We start from the raw sequence: 23,642 nt of genomic DNA, 5'->3' as shown, positions 1-23,642 counted from the left end.
AATGCCTGGCCTTAAACTCCTTTTCACAATAAATTTGTGCAGTCTGGACTCCCCGTTCACGATTGCGCGAACAAAATGCAGGCTTTGGTAAAAACTCGGGTAATATAAAGCTCGGCTGGTGAATTTCGACCTCACAGTGCAGATGGGGACTAGGCACAGGGGATTCGCCGGTGAACTGTGTGTTTTTTCACTATTTTAAGCTATTTTTCATGATTCACAGACAAAACCAGGCGCAGGAGGGATTTACAAGGATAAATACCTGGCAATTGTTAGCAATGGTCACGAATGCAGGTAGAAATGGCGCGCCAGCAGTCCTCCAGGTCGATTCAGCAGGTTGGCGTGCGGTTCGACGTAAAAAACATGCAGAGAAAACAACAGTCGTTTTTGCAAAAAGTGCAAAAAGCGCGAAATTTTGGCCAAAATATGGATTTTTTGGAACATTGGCGCTTTTTTTGGATGACGTCAGCATGACGTCATCAGGTGGGGTCAAGGTCGAATGACGTCAGCATGACATCATCGGGTGACGTGGCGGAATAAGAGAGGTCCATGGGGATGGTGAGGTGGTAGACAGGTGGAGCAAAGGCGTACAGGGGCGCCGACGCGGCGATGACGATGGCAGTGACGCTGGCGGTGACGCTGGCATGGCGGGTTGGCGGAGACCGGAAACCGTAAGTGGTATCGTATCGCACCGCCTTCCATACGGAAGCGGAAATGTCAGAGGGGGCTCCGATACACTGTGGGGGTGACGTGTGGCGGAGGCCTGACATCACCCTCTGACAGATATCGGAGGCTATCTTTCAGACGTCGGGGCCACTCCGATATGCACGAGGGCCGTTGAATGAAAGGTGGCCGATCGGACGGTTGACGGGTCAATAACTCGTCCGGACGATACAGCGTTGGGCGGGCAATTAAATAATATTTTCTTCGAAATCTGTGCCCGGCGAGGACTTTGGAAATTTGGCGGATTTCCATGGTTTTCAATGTTATTTATAAAAGATGCGCATAGCGCCAAACTTTGGATAAAATGTAAAAGTGTGTTTTTGATGGATATTTCGCATATGAAGGGGTTAAATGGGTCAAATGACTTCTTGAAAAGGGGGAAAAGGGGTAGGGTTTAGGGCTCTTAAACTGGCCTGGTGCCAATTTAATCCCTGACCGTGAACATATGGCTATAATGCCAAGGGGAGGGATATTTATAAGATGCTTGGGGTTTATACACCATAGTGTTATAATAGTAGGGAAAAGGTAACATAGGGGATTTAGATAGTAGAAGTTAGGGGTTAATATGGATGAACAGGTGAATGAGGAGTGATATCACTAAGTTTATTTGAAAATCACTTAGTTTGGGGAGTAGATCAAAATGAAAAGAACTTTAGACAAGAAATGTGGCTTTTAAAGGAATAGGAACCATCATAAAACCACAAATCCTTTCATGAATCTCAACTGATGATGGGATGTTAGGGATGGGAGTGAAAAAGGGAAACTTGGAAGTTAGACATGCTCCTTTGCTTTGATGCAACATAATAGGGAAGAAGTTCTTCTCAAACCATTGATTTTCCTTTGTGAATAGGTTAGCCCACATTCAATTGTAAGGAATGACACTTCTGCAACCCCATCTGCCTACCCATCTACTTGCCTAGCATTTTTTGTTTCTTCTTGGAGGGTGCACTTAGACTTGCAGACCCTTATGTGCCTTTCTTTTCCATTGGCTTTTTCTTTTGATTGCCTATCTAGCACTACCCTTATTTCTTCCAAGGTCCCAGATTAAGCAGTTGGGAACCTTAATTCTCTACCTAAGCTACTGGTCTGCCAAGATTAAACAGTTTGGACAGACTTCTTTCTCTATTCTACAGCAGAAAATTGAAAGATGGCATGATCCAGATTAGGCTGTTGGACCATCCATCAAAATTGAGTCCACAACAAGCTATATACACACATTGTGTTCTCTTGGAAATATGGGATCTTTGCATCATCAAAGCAGAGCATATTTGGAACTTTCTTTGCCAATCATGAAATATGAAACCTATTGGTATAGGTAGCCAACAGTGGCTCCACATGGGGATGGTTTTTCATTTGAAAGACCAAGAACAGCAGGTCAGAATGCCTTAGCCCTTGACTGCTTTTACCAAAACTTGAAGTATGCTGCTTTGAAATGCCAAAATTGTGCTCTTCCCATCATGGTAAATGTCTGAACTTATTTGCCTTTTGCTGATACCTTATAACACTTGAGAAACTGCATTTTTACATATTTTTAAAGAAAGCAATATATACACCTGGATATGTACAATGGAAACACAACTGCCCTCATGGATAGTAGTCAAAATAGTGCTTCAACATCCTGCCATTTACAGGACCTTCATTCAAATCAGTTTCATCAAGACTTTTGAGGAAATAAGTATTGTTTCCTTGCACTGCTTGAACAGCAAATGGTCCTGTCCAAAGGGAATCGAATTTTCCATGTTTTCCTTTATCTTCTCTTCTTGAATCCCACTTGAGGACTTTGTCACCAATGTTGAAATCTTCTGCCTTGGTGCTTCTATCAAAAGCTTTCTTTAACTTTTCTTGTAACACTTGCACTCTGCTGTAAACTTGTTCTCTAGTTTGCTGTAAGCATATTATTTGATTGATCCTTCTTTGCATATCATTGGGCTCAGCTTGAATTTCTTGAAGCAGTTTCATAACCGGAACCCCTAGTGATGAAGGAAATTTGGCTTCTAATCCATAAACTAACTCATATGGGCTGACCCCAATTGATCTCTTGGTTGTTAGTCTATCTGCCCATAAGGCATTGACCAGCTTCTTATGCCAATTCTTCTTATTTTCTTCCAGCACCTTCTTTATGATGTTTACAAGGCTTTTATTTGATGATTCAGCAAGGCCATTTCCTTGGGGATAATACGCAGTAGAATGGCCCAAGGTTATGTGAAATTTGTGGCAGAAATTCACCATTTTCTTAGATCTGAAAGCAACAGCATTGTCTGTTATGATTTTATCAGGACAGCCAAATCTAGAAAGGATATTGGTCTCAAGGAACTGAATGATAGTGGAATCATTTGCTTGTCTGCATGGAACAGCTTCGATCCACTTAGTAAAGTAGTCTGTAGCTGTTAGAATCCATCTATGTTGGCCTGAAGATGAGGGATGAATTTCCCCAATGAAATCCAAGCCCCATTGTTGAAAAGGTCTCTCTGTTGTAATAGGCCTCAAAGGAAGTGGCAGTAACTTTCTCTTTCCCTCAAACACTTGACATTTATGACATGAGGTGGTGAATTTCTTGACATCAGAGAAAACAGTGGACCAATAGTAACCAGCCCTTAGTATTTTATCCACAGTGGACTTCCAATACAAGTGTCCACCACAGTCACCTGCATGAAATTCTTTGGTAACATTGTCAGTCTCATTCTCAATCAAGCAGTTTAACAGTATACCCTCATGGTTTTTCCAAAATAAATTACCATCCATAACACAGAATTTAGAAGCTTTCATTTTTAAAAACCTACACTTAGTTCTGGACAACCCTGGTGGAGCACACAGGTTTTGTAATACATAACATATATCAGAGTACCAAGGGGATTGTTCAAAGGCTACATTGATCTTTGGAGTCGCCAGCCCAGGTTCATTGTCCAGCTGGTTTATGTCTAAGGCTTGGAAATTAGCTTCTGTCATTAGTTTGGCCAAACCTTGCCCTTTTATTAGTTTTGTTGGTTTTATCTCAATATCAAATTCCAAGATGTTGGCAATCCATTTTCCTCTTCTGCCCTCTAAATTTTCTTGAGTGAGTATGTCTTTTACAATAGGACTTGGTACATAAGCTATAACATGGGAGTAAAGGATGTAAATCCTAAAGTCTTTAATGGCCTTGACCAAAGCATAGGCTTGTTTCTCCATGATTTGATATTTCAGAGGTGCATCTCTAAGAGCTCTACTAAAGAAAGCAATGGGTTTCTCATTTCCTTGGTCATCTTTTTGTAACAAAACTGCAGCAATAGTATGCTGGGAGGCAAAAGAAAAAATGATAAATTCCCTGTCAAATTGAGGATTTGTTAAGACTGGGGTTTGGGTAAGGGCCAATTTTATGCCTCCAAAGGCTTGATTTGCTTCTACTGTCCATTTCACTTTTCAATCCTTTTTTAGCATGTTATTCAATAATCTGATCAACTCGGCCAGATTTGGGATAAATCTCCTCAGGAAGTTGATTTTACCCAAAAAGGCTTGTAATTCCTTTACATTTCTTGGATGAGGCATTTGTAAGATAGCCTGTATCCTATCTGGGTCTATTCTTATGCCATCCTTTGAAATGATATGTCCTAACAGCTTACCTTCTTCCAAACCAAATAGAGATTTCTTGGGATTTAAGGAAATTCCATATTTCCTACATGTTAAGAAGATCTGCCTCAAGTGTTTCAAGTGTTCCTGGTCGGATTTAGAGAAAGGTGTGAGGTCATCCAAATAAATGACAAGAAAGTCATGAATCTCCTTGGCAAAAGCAATATCCATTGCTCTTTGAAATGTAGCCCCTGCATTTTTCAATCCAAAAGGCATTTTCACATATTTGAAAGTTCCCCATCGGGTTGTAAATGCTGTTTTGTCTTGGTCATCAGGGTGCACTAGGATCTGATTAAAGCCTGAGAATCCATCTAGCAATGAAATCCTTGATGCTCCTACCACTCTTTGGAGAATGTGATCCATCTTAGGTAAAGGATAGTTGTCCTTGAGGGACACTTGGTTTAGATTTCTAAGATCAACACAAAGTCTTATTTCACCAGTTTTCTTCCTTGTGGGCACCAAATTTGAGATCCACTCAGAAAACCTGATTGGTGCTATGATACCGGCTTTAAACATTTTTTGCACCTCTTTCTCAATTGCAGGGAGAAGCACAGGGTTTATTCTTCTCAATTTTTGCTTAAATGGCTTTTGATTTGGCTTGAGAGGGATTGTGTGTTGGATAACAGAGGTGTCATAGGATTTCAAATCCTCATAACTCCATGCAAAGACATCTTGGAACTCTTTGAAGAGGTCAATGTATTTGGGCTTCTGATCAGGAGGTAGGGATGCAGACAATTTTATTATCTTGGGTTTCTCAATGGTTCCAATGTTGCATTCTTCAATGGCAGAGTTAATGGGCTGCATTTTTGGTTTTCTAGGGACATCATTTGAATCAAAAATATCCTCTAGTGGAGTTAGGCCTGTTGGAAGAAAATTGTCCTTCAATTGTATCACTTCAGCCTCAGCATCAGCCACTTCTTCACAACTGATTTGTTGAATTTCTTGTATGTTGTCTTTGTTGAAAATTGTTGGATGTAGGATTTGATTATCTGTTTTAAGTGATATTGGCTTACGGTTCTGTTGATCAAGTATTTGTGATTGACTTGCTCTTTCAAGTATTTGTGATTGACTTGCTCTTTCAGTGTCAATGTTTAGTCCTGAAAATTCTTGCTGTAAAGTCAAGAAATTGTTTATTTGTGTATCATCATCAAACACTTGCCAGTCCTTGACATTGTTTGGGACAGAAGGTCTGTGTTTTACCTCAGCTGTAAAGCAATGGTGGGGCTCAAAGGGTAGCTTGCAGGTACTTGCAAATGTAGCCAAACTATGGGCATGCAGGTTATGGGTTCTAGGAATTTTGGTAATTTGAAATTCAGTGAAGGACTTTAGTAGTTCAGCAGCAGCAGACCTATAAGATCTCAACCTTTTGTCATTAGTGACAAAATTTCCTTTTACTTGCTGGATAACTAAGTCTGAATCTCCCAGAATTGAAACTTTTATGGCTTGAAGGATTTTACTAGCTTGAGGCCTAGTAAGAGAGCTTCATATTCTGCCATATTGTTGGTGCACCTGAAGTTTAATCTATAAGCTCGGCCTTCTGCATGACTGTTTTGTTTATTATGTATCCAAACCCCTGCTCCTGCCCCTAATTTGTTGACTGATCCGTCAAATTCAAGGAACCATAGGATCTCTTGTTCTAGGGAAGATTTAATGACTTCTTTGTAAGCTGGGATTGTAAGTTGCAGATCTGGTTTTTCATTTGGTTTGTTCTTTAGGATAGTATCATCACTTGATTGGATCAGCTTGATTTCTAGAGCAGCAGCCTTGTTTAATGATTGCTCAAGCAGTATTTCTTGAACAGCAATTTCTTCATTTACATGCTGATCTTGTTTGAGTGTGTGGGTTTCCTCATCACTTGTGGGATTTGTTTTGTCATTGAAGAGAATATAGGAGTCAATGTCAGAATGAACAGCATATATGGGAAAATTTTGGGGCTTTTCTTCACTGCTGACCATGTATTTCATTAGTGTTTCTCTGTATAGTCTCTTTGGTTGCCCAAAAACAGAGATGGTGGCGTATGACATGTCCAGTTGTAGGGAACCTTGAAGTTTAGCCCCCCATGACCTTGATAACAGCATCCCATATTTGGGTGGGATATCAGCAACTACCACATCCATTAGAATTGTTTTATTTGGGTACTGAACAAGGGACACACATAGATCTTTTATGAGACCTAAGCACTTGACTTGGCTGGAGTCAAAGGAGAATAGGTCCTTATATGGTCTTGTAATATCTAGATTCAATCTTTCCATGACTGCTTTTGGCATGAGGTTGTGAGAGGCCCCTGAGTCAAACATTGCATTGTGTAATATCTTATCATGAACATGTAAACTGACATAAAAAGGTAAGATCCCTGTGACTACTGTTTTTCCATCAACTTCTGGACCGAACAGCAATTCTGGGGTATCATCCAACACATTGACATCATCTTTGTTGTTAGTAAGTTGAAGGGACTTCTTGATTTGTTGTTTATAAATGTCATGCTTGGCTAGTTCTGAAAGAGGAATAGCTACCTTCAATTTACCAATTTCAGTTTCTAGGTCAAAGGGTTTTTCAGATTGGGTCCTTTGGTTGTGGATGACAGTTCTTTCATTGTTCACTAACTCTTCTTCTTGATTCTTATCTTGATCTTGAGGCTTGTCCTTCTTGCTCATCTCTTGAGGAGTGACACTTGGGTTAGGGTGCAAGGATGATGTAGCCATGGGCTACTGTTTTGAAGAAAATGGTTCAATGACCTCTTCAATGGTTACTTCCTTTGCTAGTGATTCCATTGTGTCATTTGGCTCTGTGACTATGGCTCTTTTGGGCTGCTGTTTATCCTTTATCTTTTCAGGCTGCGTTACATTTACAGTTCTACTCCTTCACTTGTATTGTTTATGGACTTCATAAACAGCTGTGTCATAGCCTTGTTTAAAGTCAAATGACTCACCTGATTTGGTTTGGAACAGCTTGATTTCATCATCCTCATGATCTTCTTGTGTTAAAAAGACTTGACTTTCACCATCCAAACCCATTAAATTAATGTGGGGATCTTCATTGGGTTCACTTGATGTGGAAGTCTCAGCATAATTCTCTTGGAAAGGGGGTCTTATGTCTGGGTCAGAACTGGCCTTGCCAACGTTTGGATTTTCAGTTCTCCTAAAATTTGGATTCTTAGGAGGGTTGTTTTGTGGTGCTTCCCATGATGACTTTCTCTCAACTGATTCCACTCTATCACCCAATCTCTTCATACCAGTGAGTATTGCATCCAGTTTTTGATCAAAGGCTGAGGGTTCTTCTTTGAAGGTGGTTCTCTTTTCCAACCTTGCTCTGTTTCTTTTGGCAATCAGGTTAGCTTCCACTGTGACAGCAACCTTTTGGGCATCTGCAAGGGTTTCAGGAGCTCTCTCCTTCAGCTGATAGGCCATATCAGGGTCAAAACCATTAGGAAATTTGTACAAGGCCAAATCAGGAGGAGGTCTTAAATTTTGTGGGATTGCGTTATATACATTGTTGAATCTTGCACAATACTCCAGAATGGTCTCTTGAGGACCTCGTTTGATAGTATCATACTCACCAAGTATGTGCAAGGGATCTTTCTTCTTCTCCCATCTGTTAGTAAAGGCTTGATAAAGCTCATCAGGAGTAGTAATGGAATTTGCATTTAGGGATCTAAACCAAGTTCTTACATCCCCAGTCAGACTTTGAACAAACATCCTCATTCTCACACTATTATCATCTATTTCATAGGTCTCAAAATGATCTTGCATCCTTTTGGCATGCTGAATAGCTGTGAAGGGGCCAGTGGAGTCAAAATATGAGATCTTAGATTGGTAGTCTTGGGGTAGAGCTGCAGCATTAGCAGGTAACTGCAAGGGTGCATACCTATTGGCCATATTTGCAGGATTTATAGGGTTGACAGGGATAACTGGGATAGCATGAATGACTGGTATAACAGGGGTAGTGGGAAAGGTGGAAACTAGAGTGTTGGTCAAGGGAATATGTGCAGTGGATGAAGGTGTTAAAGGAGGGCTTTGAGATGTAGATGGTGAACTAGGGGAAACAGGGGTAGACCTAAATAGAACTTTGATAGGAGTTGGAACAGGGTTTGGATGAGTTATCTCAGGACTTGAAACCGCAAGAGTTTCCTGTTCCTGCTGCTTCCTAATGATCTTCGAGATGGTATTAGGATTTTCAAAAACAGCTGGTGGATTGGGGTCAGGGTTTGACCTAGTATGTCTGGTTTCCCTTTTAGGAGCCAGCTTCTGAACTTCTTTTTGAGTATGTTTTTTGGAATATTTTTATATCTGTAAGGACTAGGCAAGATTTTGGAATGGCTGTATATTTCTCAAAGCTAACATGAAGATTGACTGAAGCAGCATTTATCTGAACCTGTTAATGTAAAACAGAAACAGTCCTGAAGGCTTCCTGGCTGGTATTCAGACCTCATCTGTAGATTTAGGAGATATACAGTAATTAGAAAATTTTAAGGAGATCCCTAGTGGAGTCGCCAATTATGTTAACACCCAGGTTGTTCCCTTTGACTCCCAAGGGAATACGGCCGGGGTAACCACTAACCAATCTTTGGATTACAGCTTCTAGCCAAACTGTAATCAGAGAGGGCTCTCTCTTTATGATTTGTCTCTGGTTTTGATAGTGTTTTTAGGCTAGCTATTATGCTCGGGGTTTGGTTTTATGTTTTGGTTGAGGGATGCCTTCTGTACCTAAGGTGGAAACTTTCAGATAATTCTAGTCCATTGGGCAATGGAGTCTTTGGTTACTGGTTGTTTGAGAGGTAGATTAGGATTGCTGAAACTGCAGGGCCTTTTGAATATCTCATGAAACAAACTTGATATTATAATGATGAAATGTGTGTAACCAGTGAAAAGTAATTAAGAATTTTCCACTAAGCTGGGTTGTGAGAAAGAGATGTATTGTTAAGGAGCAAAACTTGAATTCCTAAACAATAACTCCTGTGAAAGATACAGTGTAGAGGTGCAGCAATTAAGAATCACACCTTTATAACCATAACTGAAGAAAACATTTGTAATAGCACAGATTGAATTCAGGGTATTCTATGAATAAATCCTGGAATTAGTCTTTTTCTCTGCCATTAATTGTGAAATCTAGAACATGGGTGAGTTATGAGAAAATAACAGAAGCAACATAACGAAAGTTTAAGGAAACTTATTGAGCCATGAAAACACGCAGGAATCCTGTAGCACACAGCAATCGCATCACAACCCCTCAGACAACACAGACTTTGGAAATTCCATCGGCCTTTGTATTAAACTCTGAAAATTTACAGCAAAAGAACTCTTGAAGAGAAATCAACAACAACACCTGCAAGCTTATGCGAGGGGGATATATATACAAACGGTCATGCAAAATATCTAAGGCGTTGAGTCATCTGAGAAATAAATGTTTTCACCAACTTATACAGAACAGCAGATAAGAAGTTATTATTGCTTTTAATACAACATAAATGCTCTTTATGTCTGTCAGGAGATATTTTGACCTTTGGAGGCCACTGAGTTGGTCTGGACGTTCTGCTTTAATGCTGGAATATGCGTCTTTATGGTTGTCGTGATGTAACTTTCGGCCCTGCTACCTGTTAGCTGTCAATTGTGCTTTGTTGGCCGAATAGTTCTGTTGAGTTGGCTCAGCCCTTCCCTTTTCATGCATGCTGATCTTTGCAATTTTTCCTGTGCAAGATCACTTGTAAATTTGAATAATAAATAACAAAACTTGATTTACAGGCTTTGGTTTATAATATCATCTGTATTGCCTTAGTCCACCATTCCTGTGTGGGCAATTGATGTCTAAGAATTGCATCCAAGGTCTCATCTGCCTCTGTGTATTTATAGAAATTGGGAGGCACTTCAAACAGATGTTTGATTTCATTCATTATAAAGAATAAATTCTCTACCCTGTTGTAGAGACTTTGTCCTGTAGCTAGCCCTGTTTCCTCTGAGGTGCTGGGCCTTTCAGTGATCTGATTTGTGGCAAAGGTGTTCACCCTCTTAGCATAGTTTTCATGGGAAAGTAGTTTTCCTGCGCTATTCAGTAAGCTTGGAAGACCTCTATTTTGCAATGCCACAAACTTTTCCATGAATCTATTGACCTCGGTCTGCATGTCCTGGGTCCTTCTTTCTAATGTTTGCACCAGGTTTCTCAGTGTTAGGACCCTCTTTATTAGCTGGATGGTCTCAGTTCTGTTGTGGATTCCCATAGTAGCTAACTGAGCACTTGTTCTGTTGTTGAGCACATTGATCATTCTATTGGCAACCTCAGGCATATTGCCTAGAGATGCCCTTGATCTCTGGATTTCCCTCTGTGCTTTTGCAATGAGCTCCAACTGCTCATGGATTGTCTCAATATACTGCCATTGGTCAGTGATGGATTGGCCAATGTTGGCCCATAGCACAGTCTTGAGCTCAGCTGTCACTTTATCCAATGTGAGCTCCTTCTCCAGCTCCTTTATCCTGTCCTTAAGGGCCTTTATTTCCCTGCCCTTTTCTGCTACAGTCTGCTTGGATTTGTCATATCTTTCATTCAACTTGACCAAATTTTCCCTGGCCTCTTTTAACTCTGAAATTTGGGCTTCCAAGGCTTGGATTTCACTCTTGAGCTTCTGCATATCTAGGCTTGGAGCCTGCTCTGTTGTCGGTGCTGGTGCTGAGGTAGAAGGTGCTGCCTGTTCTGTTTGTTGTATGGGAGGGGCAATAGTTTGAGGAGGCTCCTCAAGATTAATTATTTCTGGAGGAGGCTGAGATGTTTGACCTCCTTCCCTTTGCTCTAAAGCTGCCTGCAATGCTGCCTGTGCAGCCTCTGATTCTCCCAGCTTCTCTTGTGTTTGGATGAGCTGTTTGTATAAAGATACCAGCAAAGCTGCAGCATCTTGATCATGTCTTTGCTGGGCAACTTCATCTGTTTGAGGGTGAATTGTTGCTGGGATTTTGATCTTTCTCCTCAAAGCTGCCATGTCTGCATCCCTTAATTTCAATATTTCTTGTATGCCCTTGATGTCCTTGGGGTCATGCCCAATCTCTATGATTATATCTTCTAAGGACCTGATCCTATTGTCCTTTGCTTGAGAGGATGCTCTCTCCAACTCCAGTTGAGCAGCTGTATTATTTAGGCTATTTACTAGCCTATAATTATCCAATGTCTTGTCTGCCAAGGATGCATACACCATCTCACCCGTTTGCTTATGCAATTCGATTTTGTCCATTGGGTGGATGTCCTTGGCAAGGACCTCAAGATTGGTCCTCAAGTAGTCTGAAGGAGACTGTGGTTGCAATGTAGTTGGCATGAAGTGACTCATGATCATCTTGCCCTCATTTACATCATATGCAGACATGAGTCTTTGCTGGTTAGTAGGAGCCATCTTCAACAAATGATTATATAGTTGTATTTTTATTGGCTCACTTCTCCTCTTTATGTCAATGAACTGCTGTTTGATGCCCAGTTCACCTTCTCTTTGGTGGCTTGAGGAGCTGACTTCTCCTCCCACTGTTCTGTCTTGTCCCTGCTGGAAGGAACTTGCAGAGGCCTCCATGCTTGGTGGGCCCATGCCCAAAGATTGCCCAATAGGCATTTCTTCCTCAGAGAGGGGATTCATTCTATGCCTTTTCTCCCCATGACTTATTGATGTGGTTAGGGGAGTCTCTCTGTCCCTCTTTCTGCTTATGTCTTCTTTTGTGGGGTTTGGAGGACTGATGCCTCCACTGTCATTTCTGGCCTAGGAGGCACTGTGTCCTGAGCCTGCTGCTCAGTGGAAATTGGGGCTTCAGATGCCTTCTCTTGCTGTAATGGCTGCTCTTTCTCTTGCTGCCCTTGTTCTTGTTGTTGTACTTGTTGTTGTTGCTGCTGCACCTCCTCATGAGTTGGCTGTTCTGGTTCCATTTCCTTTTCCTTGCCTTTGGTAGAGATTTGCCCAGTAGCTTTGGCTTTTTGCTGATCTTCTGTGGAGGAAGAGGCAACTGCTCCCTCTTGACTGCTTGGAAGATTGAACACCTGTGGACAAAGTTCTAGGTCAGCCATCTTTTTCAGATTTCTTAGAGCTCTCTGATTTAACTCTTCTTGTGTGAGAGGCTCCTCTAAGGTTCTCCTCCTCCATTTCACTTGATTTGCATACTTTTCTATATGAGAAATCCTTACATGATCATAACCAGACAACCTATACTTGACCCTTCCTAAAGTTATGAAGTGATCGGGGTCATAAGGTTTCCAAAGGAAACTAGTTTGCAAGCCAAGGGATTCTAACATGCTATCCGCCTATTTCCAACCTTCTTCCCTTTTGTTGTAGATAAAGTGGCCAAGTTGGTTCCTGACCTTCAGTTGTGCTTTCTTACCTCTGCCTGAAAAGTGCAGCACATCAGCATTCCCAAATTGCCTGAAGTATTCCAGGGCAAACAATCTCATGGGCACATATTTGGGCAATCTGTAGGGAGGCAATTCACACCCATATATCCTTATAACTGTGTGGTTATGGTAGAATTACCAGTCCCCAATGCTGTATAATTTAGACAACTGAAGAATTCTCTACATATCATCAGTCAGTCTTGGAGGAGGTGAGCTCATCAATAGAGACATGGCTGGGTGGATGAAAAGATCTATGAACTCACAGTAAGTATATGGAGAGTGAGCTCTGTGATGGAAGACAGAGGACCAATAAACCACTGACCTGGGATTTCCATGGGCATCTACCCTTTTGATAGCAAAATGAAATTTCTCATGTTGATAGTACAAAATCAAATGGTAGATATAGGAGGTGTATCTGAACACCCTTTCTCTTGACAAGTTCATCAATTGCTCATGTATTTTGTCTGATATGTAGGTGGCATAGTCATAGCAGATAGGAGACTTGCCAGGAGCAAACATAAGAATCATCACCAGCACAGTTTCATCAACATGTTCAATTGAATTATAGCCCAGGATGGGGCTAATCATGTCTGCTAAATCTCTGCCCAATTGGTTGAAGTAAACTTGGTTAATAGGAGGATTCTACACAGTGTCAGAGCCAATGTACAGCTGATTGAGTTTGGTGACCTGAGCATCAGTCAATCTAGCTCCTTGATTTATCAAGTCTATCAATGATAGAGGAACTAGCTTCTTATGAGTCCTGAAGTGCAGCATCTCTTTGATGGCTTCAGGGGTGATATAGAAAACGACTGAGCCTGAAGGGTCAAGCACAGCCCTCTGAGTAGGGTAATAACATTCAGCACATAGGTGAATGAGGTCAGGGAACTGTCTGACCTGAGGGAGTTTGAAGATGGGGAGGAAAGAATCCCATATGCCCAGTACATCTGTCCCACTCTCATGTTTAGTCTTCAATTCATTTAGCAGGTCGATGTGGAACTTGGTCCTCGACAGCATTTCCTCTGATATTTGATAATCGAGGTCTGCTAGAGGTTGCCACTCCAATTCTCTCTGTGGGGCATTTAGTGGAGCAACATTCAAGGCCACCGGGGCTACTGGTGGATTCATGATTTCTTTTTAGGATTCTGCTGTTTTATAAACTAGTGTTACTATGCAGAGCAACACAAAAAGAGTTTTGTTTGAAAAGGAAGGTGAATGACTGAGGAACAGAGGATAAATAGTCAATTGCAGCTATTGAAATACTGTTCAAAGCATTGATAAGACAAATGCCTGGCCTTAAACTCCTTTTCACAATAAATTTGTGCAGTCTGGACTCCCCGTTCATGATTGCGCGAACAGAATGCAGGCTTTGGTAAAAACTCGGGTAATATAAAGCTCGGCTGGTGAATTTCGACCTCACAGTGCAGATGGGGACTAGGCACAGGGGATTCGCCGGTGAACTGTGTGTTTTTTCACTGTTTTAAGCTATTTTTGGCGATTTACAGACAAAACCAGGCGTAGGAGGGATTTACAAGGATAAATACCTGGCAATTGTTAGCAATGGTCACGAATGCAGGTAGAAATGGTGCGCCAGCAGTCCTCCAGGTCGATTCAGCAGGTTGGCGTGCGGTTGGACGTAAAAAACATGCAGAGAAAACAACAGTCGTTTTTGCAAAAAGTGCAAAAAACACGAAATTTTGGCCAAAATATGGATTTTTTGGAACATTGGCGCTTTTTTTGGATGACGTCAGCATGACGTCATCGGGTGGCGTGGCGGCATAAGAGAGGTCCACGGGGATGGTGAGGTGGCAGACAGGTGGAGCAAAGGCAGACGGGGGCGCCGACGCGGCGATGACGATGGCAGTGACGCTGGCGGTGACGCTGTCATGACGGGTTGGTGGAGACCAGAAACCGTAAGCGGTATCGTATCACACCGCCTTCCATACGGAAGCGGAAATGTCAGAGGGGGCTCCGATACACTGTGGGGGTGACGCGTGGCGGAGGCCTGACGTCACCCTCTGACAGATATCAGAGGCTATCTTTCGGACGTCGGGGCCACTCCGATATGCACGAGGGCCGTTGGATGAAAGGCGCCCGATCGGACGGTTGACGGGTCAATAACTCGTCCAGACGATACAGCGTCGGGCGGGCAATTAAATAATATTTTCTTCGAAATCTGTGCCCGGCGGGGACTTTGGAAATTTGGCGGATTTCCATGGTTTTCAATGTTTTTTATAAAAGATGCGCATAGCGCCAAACTTTGGATAAAATGTAAAAGTGGGTTTTTGATGGATATTTCGCATATGAAGGGGTTAAATGGGTCAAATGACTTCTTGAAAAGGGGGAAAAGGGGTAGGGTTTAGGGTTCTTAAACTGGCCTGGTGCCAATTTAATCCCTGACCGTGAACATATGGCTATAATGCCAAGGGGAGGGATATTTATAAGATGCTTGGGGTTTATACACCATAGTGTTATAATAGTAGGGAAAAGGTAACATAGGGGATTTAGATAGTAGAAGTTAGGGGTTAATATGGATGAACAGGTGAATGAGGAGTGATATCACTAAGTTTATTTGAAAATCACTTAGTTTGGGGAGTAGATCAAAATGAAAAGAACTTTAGACAAGAAATGTGGCTTTTAAAGGAATAGGAACCATCATAAAACCACAAATCCTTTCATGAATCTCAACTGATGATGGGATGTTAGGGATGGGAGTGAAAAAGGGAAACTTGGAAGTTAGACATGCTCCTTTGCTTTGATGCAACATAATAGAGAAGAAGTTCTTCTCAAACCATTGATTTTCCTTTGTGAATAGGTTAGCCCACATTCAATTGTAAGGAATGACACTTCTGCAACCCCATCTGCCTACCCATCTACTTGCCTAGCATTTTTTGTTTCTTCTTGGAGGGTGCACTTAGACTTGCAGACCCTTATGTGCCTTTCTTTTCCATTGGCTTTTTCTTTTGATTGCCTATCTAGCACTACCCTTATTTCTTCCAAGGTCCCAGATTAAGCAGTTGGGAACCTTAATTCTCTACCTAAGCTACTGGTCTGCGAAGATTAAATAGTTTGGACAGACTTCTTTCTCTATTCTACAGCAGAAAATTGAAACATGGCATGATCCAGATTAGGCTGTTGGACCATCCATCAAAATTGAGTCCACAACAAGCTATATACACACATTGTGTTCTCTTGGAAATATGGGATCTTTGCATCATCAAAGCAGAGCATATTTGGAACTTTCTTTGCCAATCATGAAATATGAAACCTATTGGTATAGGTAGCCAACAGGTGTAGATATTTGTCAAGATGATAATAATAGGCCCTTGGAGCCTGTTTCAAACCATAGAGAGCCTTTTTTAGTCTACATACAAGTTTTGCATCATTTCCAAGAATGAATCCTTCTGGTTGTTCAATATAAACTTCTTCTTCTAAATCTCCATTAAGGAAGGCAGACTTTGCATGCATTTGGTATACTTTGAATTTCTGAAAGCTAGAAATAGCAAGAAACATCCTTATGGATTCAAGTCTAGCAACAGGTGCAAAAGTTTCCTCAAAATATATACCTTCTTGTTGAGCATACCCTTTACAAACAAGTCTAGCCTTATTTCTAATGAATTCTACATTTTCATTCAACTTGTTTTTGAATATCCATTTAGTTCCTATAATATTTTTATCATGAGGTCTAGGAACTAATTCCCAAGTATTATTCTTTTCAATTTGCTCAAGTTATTCATTCATGGCCTTGACCCAACATTCATCTTTTCATGCTTCATTTACATTTTGAGGTTCAGTGGAGGATAGTAATGCTAGATAGCTTGAGGTTTCGGTAATATTTCTTCTTGTCTGTACACCTGGCTCTTTTTCCCTAAAATTTGAGTTTCTAGATTATCTTTTTGAACATACCTGGACATAGTATTTTCTTCTACCATTTTATCTCTTCTTCTAGTGCTTCATTGGTTTCTTCTTCAATATCATTGTGATTTGATGTGGGAAAATACTTCCCATCTTCTTCATTGCCATAATCTTTTGTTTTTGTTTGTTTTGGATTTTTGCATGCTTCATCAACTACAACATCAATACTTTCAACAATTTTCCCAAGTCTTTATTATAACATGTATATCCTTTACTTTAGGAAGAGTAACCAAGAAGAGCACCTTCATCTGCTCTGGGCTCAAACTTACCAAGTTTCTCATCAGTCCTTTTGATATGACATTTTCTTCCAAAAAATTTAAAGTATTTTACAGTAGGAGTCTTACCATACCAAAGTTCATGTGGAGTTTGAGTGCTATTTACCTGAACATTTTCTTGGTTCAGAATAGCTACGGCGGCGAATGCAGCTTCACCCCAGAAGGTTGTAGGAGTTCCAGATTCATCAAGCATATCTCGAGCCATTTGTTGAACAGTTCTGTTCATTCTTTCTACCACTCCATTTTGCTGAGGAGTCCTTGTGATGGAGAATTTCCTTTCTATTCCATGTTGTTCACAAAAGTCAAAAAATTCATCCGAGGTAAATTCCCCTCCTCGATTAGATCTGAGGCATTTGATTTTTCGATTTGATTCATTTTCAACCAAATCTTTGAAGGCTTGGAATTTTTCAAAATCTTCATCCTTATGCTTTATCAGACCTATCCAAAACATTCTAGAAAAATCATCAATGAACAAAATAAAGTATTCTTCTCCATGAGGTGACTTTTTCCTTGATGGTCCACATGAATCAGTATGAGCAAGTTCAAGGGGCTTACTAGGTGACCCTTCTTTTTCAATGAAGCGAGCTCTGGTTTGTTTACCGAATTGACATGGTTTGCATATTGTATTTTCAGGGATGCTGATATCTGGAAGATCATGAATAGCATTGAATCTGCATGCTTTTCTTATTTTAGAAAGGCTTCGATGTCCCAATATTCTATGCCACAGCCAGTTTTCATCATTTTTGCTTAGAAAACACTATTGTTGTCCTCCCTTGTGTATGTATAAGTTGTTAGGAGTTCTTATACCTTTGATCATGGTCTCCCTTGTATCAAGTTCATGAAACAACACATCCGTTTGATCGAAACACCACTTCATTTCCTTGATCACACATTTGTTTGAGACTCAACAGGTTATGCTTTAAACTATCTACATACATAACATTTCCAGCTTTAACCTATTCTTTCAAGTAAATAAATCCTTTACCTTTTATGACAGTAGGAGTGTCATTTCCAAATGAGACATTATTTTCCTTTTCTAATGAATTATATGAGTGAAGTTTTCCTTTGTCACCTGTCATGTGTTTTGAGCATCCACTATCGATAAACCACTGATTTTCTTGTCCTTCTGCATACAAGGCTATACCACATCTTTTTGTTTGAGATTATTTCCTTCTCCATATCTTGGGATTTAATGGAGTTTTCTCCTTTTGAGATGATTGTCTAAATTTTCTCCAGCATTCAGATTCTTCATGACCAAAGTTGTTACAGATTGAGCATTCATTTTCATTTTCAAGAAGAGAAAAGTCATTATAGGAACTTTTCTTGACCCTTGTTACATTCCTTTCATTTCGTGCTTCTCTAGTCATGATGGTTTTGTAAGCAACACGTTGAGCAGCTTTGTGTCCAAAATTATGACATGAAAATCATGGCCCATTAAAGAAGTTCCTATGACTATCGAATCTATTGACTTGGTGATTGTAGTTTCTATTGATATTCATATTTGGAGAAAATTGAGTATGATTTACGTGAGATTGGTTTTTGCTTCTCTTCATCCTTGGAATAAATTGAGTCTGATTTACCTGGTGATCTGCTTTATGCCTTTGCCGACAATTTTCATATTGTTCACTGGTCTTTGCTACATCAAGATAGCTCTTAGTGGAAGTTGATGGCTTCTGTGATTGAGATGCTTCTTCAGTATATCCAAGACCTATTTTCATCATAGGAGAATGTTGACTTTGATAATTTCATCTAAGGTTTCTGATCCTTTAGCAAATCTAATATTGAGAGATTTCGTTTTCTCAAGATCCTTTCTTATACCCACAATTTCATATTCTAGTTTTTCATTGTGTTTTTCTTTTTCAGCAAGTTGGTATGTCAAGGTATCTATAATCATCTTATTTTCTTCTAAACAAATTTTTAGTTTAGAAAGTTCTTCATGAAGGCCATCTTCTTCTAAAGAATCCCAAAAATTATCATCGTCATAAGCCATTAGAAGTCTATAGTCATTACTATTTTCATCTTCATCACTATTTGATAAACCATCCCTATCTTCATGAGTATATTAACTTCTTTTATTTATAACTTGTTTTCTATTCCATTGTGCATGTTCCTTCCCTTTTTCATGTTTATCTTTATCAGGACATTTGGTAGCATAATGAAAGACCTTGCCATAGGCAAAGCATTTGAAGGGTAGCTTACCTCTAAATCTTATGGAACCTCGTTGAAGCTTCTTAACAAAGTTCACCTCATCTTCTTCTTTCGAAATATGTCCTAATTCATTGTGTTCTTCCTTTCCTTTTGCTGAAGCTTTAAATGCGGCTTCTCTCATATCTGGTGGACCTCTTTTTCTCATCTCAAAGGCAGTTAAGATTTCATGAAGCTGCATCATAGTGATCGTCTGCAGATCCTATTTTTCTTCTATGGTAGACACTTTTGATTCAAATTTATCAGATAAGGATCTCAAAATTTTCTCAACTAAGGTAACTTCCTTTATATCTTCACCCAGATTCTTCATACAATTAACAACCTCATCTATACATAAGAAGTAACTAGATATACGTTCATCACTATGCATCTTAAGAGTTTCATACCGAATTCTGAGAGTTTGAAGTTTAGCACGTTTTACCTAAGAGTCTCCTTCATACCTCAGAACGATTTTGTCCCATATTTCTTTGGCTGATTTGAGCTGCATGACTTTGACAAACTCTGATTGTGAAAAACTTCCCAATAAGGTATTGACAACTCTGGCGTTGGTTTCATATTGCTTTTTACCTACCGTATTCGTAGGAATTGCTATTGGAAATGTATATCCTCCTTCCACAATTTCCTAGAAATCCATTCCAAGTGATTGTAGATAGGTAGTGCTTCTTATTTTCCAATAAACAAAGTTGCACCCATCAAATATTGGTGGTCTGATGGATCCCACGCTTTCTTGATTACTCATGATGATGGATCTCCCATCAAGCGATCAAGCTTCTTCTAAAGGACCTACTCTGATACCAATTGTTGGAAATAATACTGAGAGGGGGGTGAATCAGTATTATCAGATCAATATTTTAATTTCCCAAACAAATTTATATACGCTACTTAATCTAAGTGAAATAGTGTGTACACGCGACTATACTTAAAGCAACCAGCCTATATGGAGAAAACTTTTGATTTAGATAGTTTATCATGTATTGAACTTTAACCAATATATTAGAGATTTATTAGTCAGTACAGTAAAAGTAGAATAAAGCATCACACATAACCAACACACATGAACACCAAGATATAAGGTGAAAACCCAATGTTGGTAAAAACCACTTGCTGCTATCGTCTCTTTGTTCTTTTAATAATAAGAAAATCTATTTACAATCTTTGTACTGGTGCAGACTCATACCAGTACACAAGCACCCACCTGCAAAAGTCTACAACCTTCTATCGTTCTCCAGCTACTATTGTAAGGGATATACAACCTCCTAGCTCTTGTATTATCCAATATGTTTACTAGTACGTAGGTGCTAGCTTACAGAAAACTCCACTCTTCTACTAGGGACCACGTTTCATGAATTTTCAGACTGGATACTCTTGGAAAACAACACCACAATCTGAAGGCCATGTTTCATTCAATTTTCATACTGGACCAATAAACAACATCATAACTACAATACAATCATCAAGTACATCTGCACCAACCAATCACTGAAACTCAATCTCCATAACCTGAATCTCATCATTCAGAACAGTATCACCAGAACAGTCCAAAATAGAACCCAGAGCTCTTCAACAACAAATAGAAACAATTGAAACATACTTCATAAGGTATACGCTACTTCCATGTGTTGAACCAGCGTTTATGCGTGCTTTTATCAAAGCCAACCAGTGTACACATCTGTAAATATTAATTCATAATTTTGCAGCTATTCCAGACTTCAATTATACCCATATCATAACATTTACATAATAATACATGTGTCAGTATTCAGATCTGGACTATACATGATCAAACAAAATAATGGTAATTCATTTCAAGTCTTAAGATCCTGATCCATCATTAGATCTTATCCCTCATCAACCGCTAAGGTTCATCCTTGGTTCAGATCAAGCAAAGCACCATAAGCCAATAACCTGCATACTAGATCTCACACTTCATCAGATATTCGATACTTGCACACATTGGCCTAATGATCTTCTCCTCCTTATGTAGTTTTAGGCTTTTCTCAATACCATGGATCAAAACCACTTAGGAACAATACCTTGGACCAAATACCTAGGGTCAATACCTTGGACCAATACCGTCGACCAAAATACCTTGGACCCAATACCTTGGACCAAAAACTTAGTTTTCCAACATATACGTGATTTTCCTTCTGTGAAAGTGCGTGTGTATGTATACACTACTTATGTTTAGTGAACCTACATGTATACGTAGCTTGGTCAAGGTGAACCTGCATATACCTCTCTTTATTCATTCTCTGTTGTCTTATCTCTAATTCTTTTTTGTTAACATGTTGCATTGTGATAATTCATCTGAGTGAGTTTCCATCAAGGACAACAATTGTATCATAATGCCAACAAAAATGTTTTCATTGAAGCTTATGCAAGTGAGTAAGATAGTTTGGGATTATTGTGATCCATTTTAGTATGCATACAAGGATATGCATATCGATGGTGTTTGTCACTCATTTATGGATGATTGTGATCCATTTTAATATTTCCATTGCATACAAGGATATTTATATCAATGTGGTATGGTGCTCATTTATGACACTACGAGATGTTAATTTCATAAATTATTTTTAGTAATTTAACTTGAAGTATAATCATGTTTTACTCAAATATGTTTATCAAATGGTTTTTTCATCATCAACTATAGCTTATGGACAACCCAAGGTGATTCCTTGTGTAGAATACTTCCAACTTTCTGTAATGAATCCCTATGGATGCACTAAGATATGTTGTTCAACTTGCTTTGTGCACCAATAGTTATATCTCGATATTGTATTTTTTAGTTGTTGAGTGTGATTGCTATTTTAATACCTATTAATATTTTCTAAATAGATTCTTACATTTTTTTTCTTAAAATAATTTTGTTATTAGTGGTTAAATGGACCATGTAGCTATAGTAATTAATGGCTTTTCCGTCTGTTTCTTCAACTCTTACTTGAAGATATATCCCATGATATTTATAAGTTAGATTTAGAGTAGAGAATGATTTTACTAAGCTACTTCAACCCAGCTGGAGCTCACCCAAGTAGCCAGATTGGTGAATATCAGAAGAGAATTGCAAATAACCTCATGCCTTTCATCCAACAAGTGGTTATGGTAGGTAACCAATGTTGAACATTTATGGTAATGATTCCCCAACAAAGAATAGCACAGTGGTAGGATAGAATACTATCTTCAATATTTGATGCTATTATAATTTTTTATAGAGATGTCAGTTTGTTTTCTAGATAACATAGAAATTTTTGGTTTTGAATCTACACACATGAACTTACTAGTAGAATAAGATCTTTCCAAAAATGTCATATTATTATGCGGGAGAGTCAATCTCTTAGGATAATTATGAGACTCTTATATATTATAACATATTGATTTCGAACTACAATACTTGCTACTTATTTAACATTGATACTTGGACAACTTTAAGAGACCATTTTATAGGTCATATATCTTTGAACCTATTTCTTTTCAAGCTTGAATATGTTTATGCATCATGTCAACTCTTTAATATGCTACTTTAACTCCTCACTCATTTATTTGTTTATGTATTTTAGATTGTCTATTTGCAACTATTTATTTTTAGTCTACTGTACTTGCAATTGTATTAGGTTTGAGATTAATTCATGTGGTAGACTTGGCTGATGGTCATCTGCACTCCATAAGCTATTTAATGCAAGTGACATAGGTAAATTTCCCTTGATTTTCATGATTGATATTTTTTCCATAAATTTAGATAACATAATAAGGATATCTCAAAACTGTTTTAAGTGAATGTATCTTTTCTATGCGAGAAAAAAGGCTTGCACAACTTTTGTGTACAAATTTAGTTATTTGATATAAAGAATTCATTGATATTTTGACATTTCAATATGTTAAGGGTATTTTCTTAAGAAGACATTATGCCTACATTTCACATTTTCAGTAAATCTATGCCTTTTTTTGCTACAAGTACAAATTGGTATTGTCAATGATCCGTTAATATATGGGAAAATTTAAATAGATTTTTTCGTTATTGGATGCAAAATTTTTAGTTGCTTTTTTATGGTGACGTTTTATTTTCTTTGTTTATGCAGGTCATCTGGTGACATAGTGGCTACTATCACCCAATTGAATAAAACTAGTTTGAGTTTCCCAAGTTTCATGATTGATATTTTTCCCATAAATTTAGATCACATTATAAGGAGATCTAAAAACCATTTTAAGTGACAAAATATATTTTCTATACTGGAAAAAAGCTTGAATAGCTTTTGTGTATTGATTCTTTCATTTTTTTAATATAGTACTTAGATTTAGTTGTCTGATATCATTGATATTTTGACATTTCAATATATTAAGGGTCTTAGCCTAAGAAGACATTATGCCTACATTTCACATTTTCAGTAAATATATGCCCTTTTCTGCTACAAGTACATATTAGTATTGTCAATGATCAATTAATATGTGGGAAAATTTAAATAATTATTTTCATTATTGGATGCAGATTTTTCAGGTGTTATTTTCTATTGTGACACTTTATTTTCTTTTTTTATGTAGGTCATTTGGTGACATAGTAGCTACTATCACCCAATTGAATAA

General features: G+C 38.9%; 1 pseudogene; it reads left to right on the top strand.

Moving 5' to 3' along the window:
* The window catches only part of LOC149164855 (UDP-glucose 4-epimerase-like), a 61,851-nt pseudogene extending 38,694 nt beyond the window's left edge, over window positions 1-23,157 (top strand).
* The last annotated feature ends 485 nt before the right edge of the window (window positions 23,158-23,642 follow it).

Source organism: Pinus tabuliformis, chromosome 5_1, assembly GCF_031772625.1.
Source record: "Pinus tabuliformis cultivar Carrire ecotype Pingquan chromosome 5_1, CPIR1, whole genome shotgun sequence".
NCBI classification, from domain to species: Eukaryota; Viridiplantae; Streptophyta; class Pinopsida; order Pinales; family Pinaceae; genus Pinus; species Pinus tabuliformis.
The sequence above is the reverse complement of the archived record's forward strand: the minus strand, read 5'-3'. Positions and strand labels throughout refer to the sequence as shown.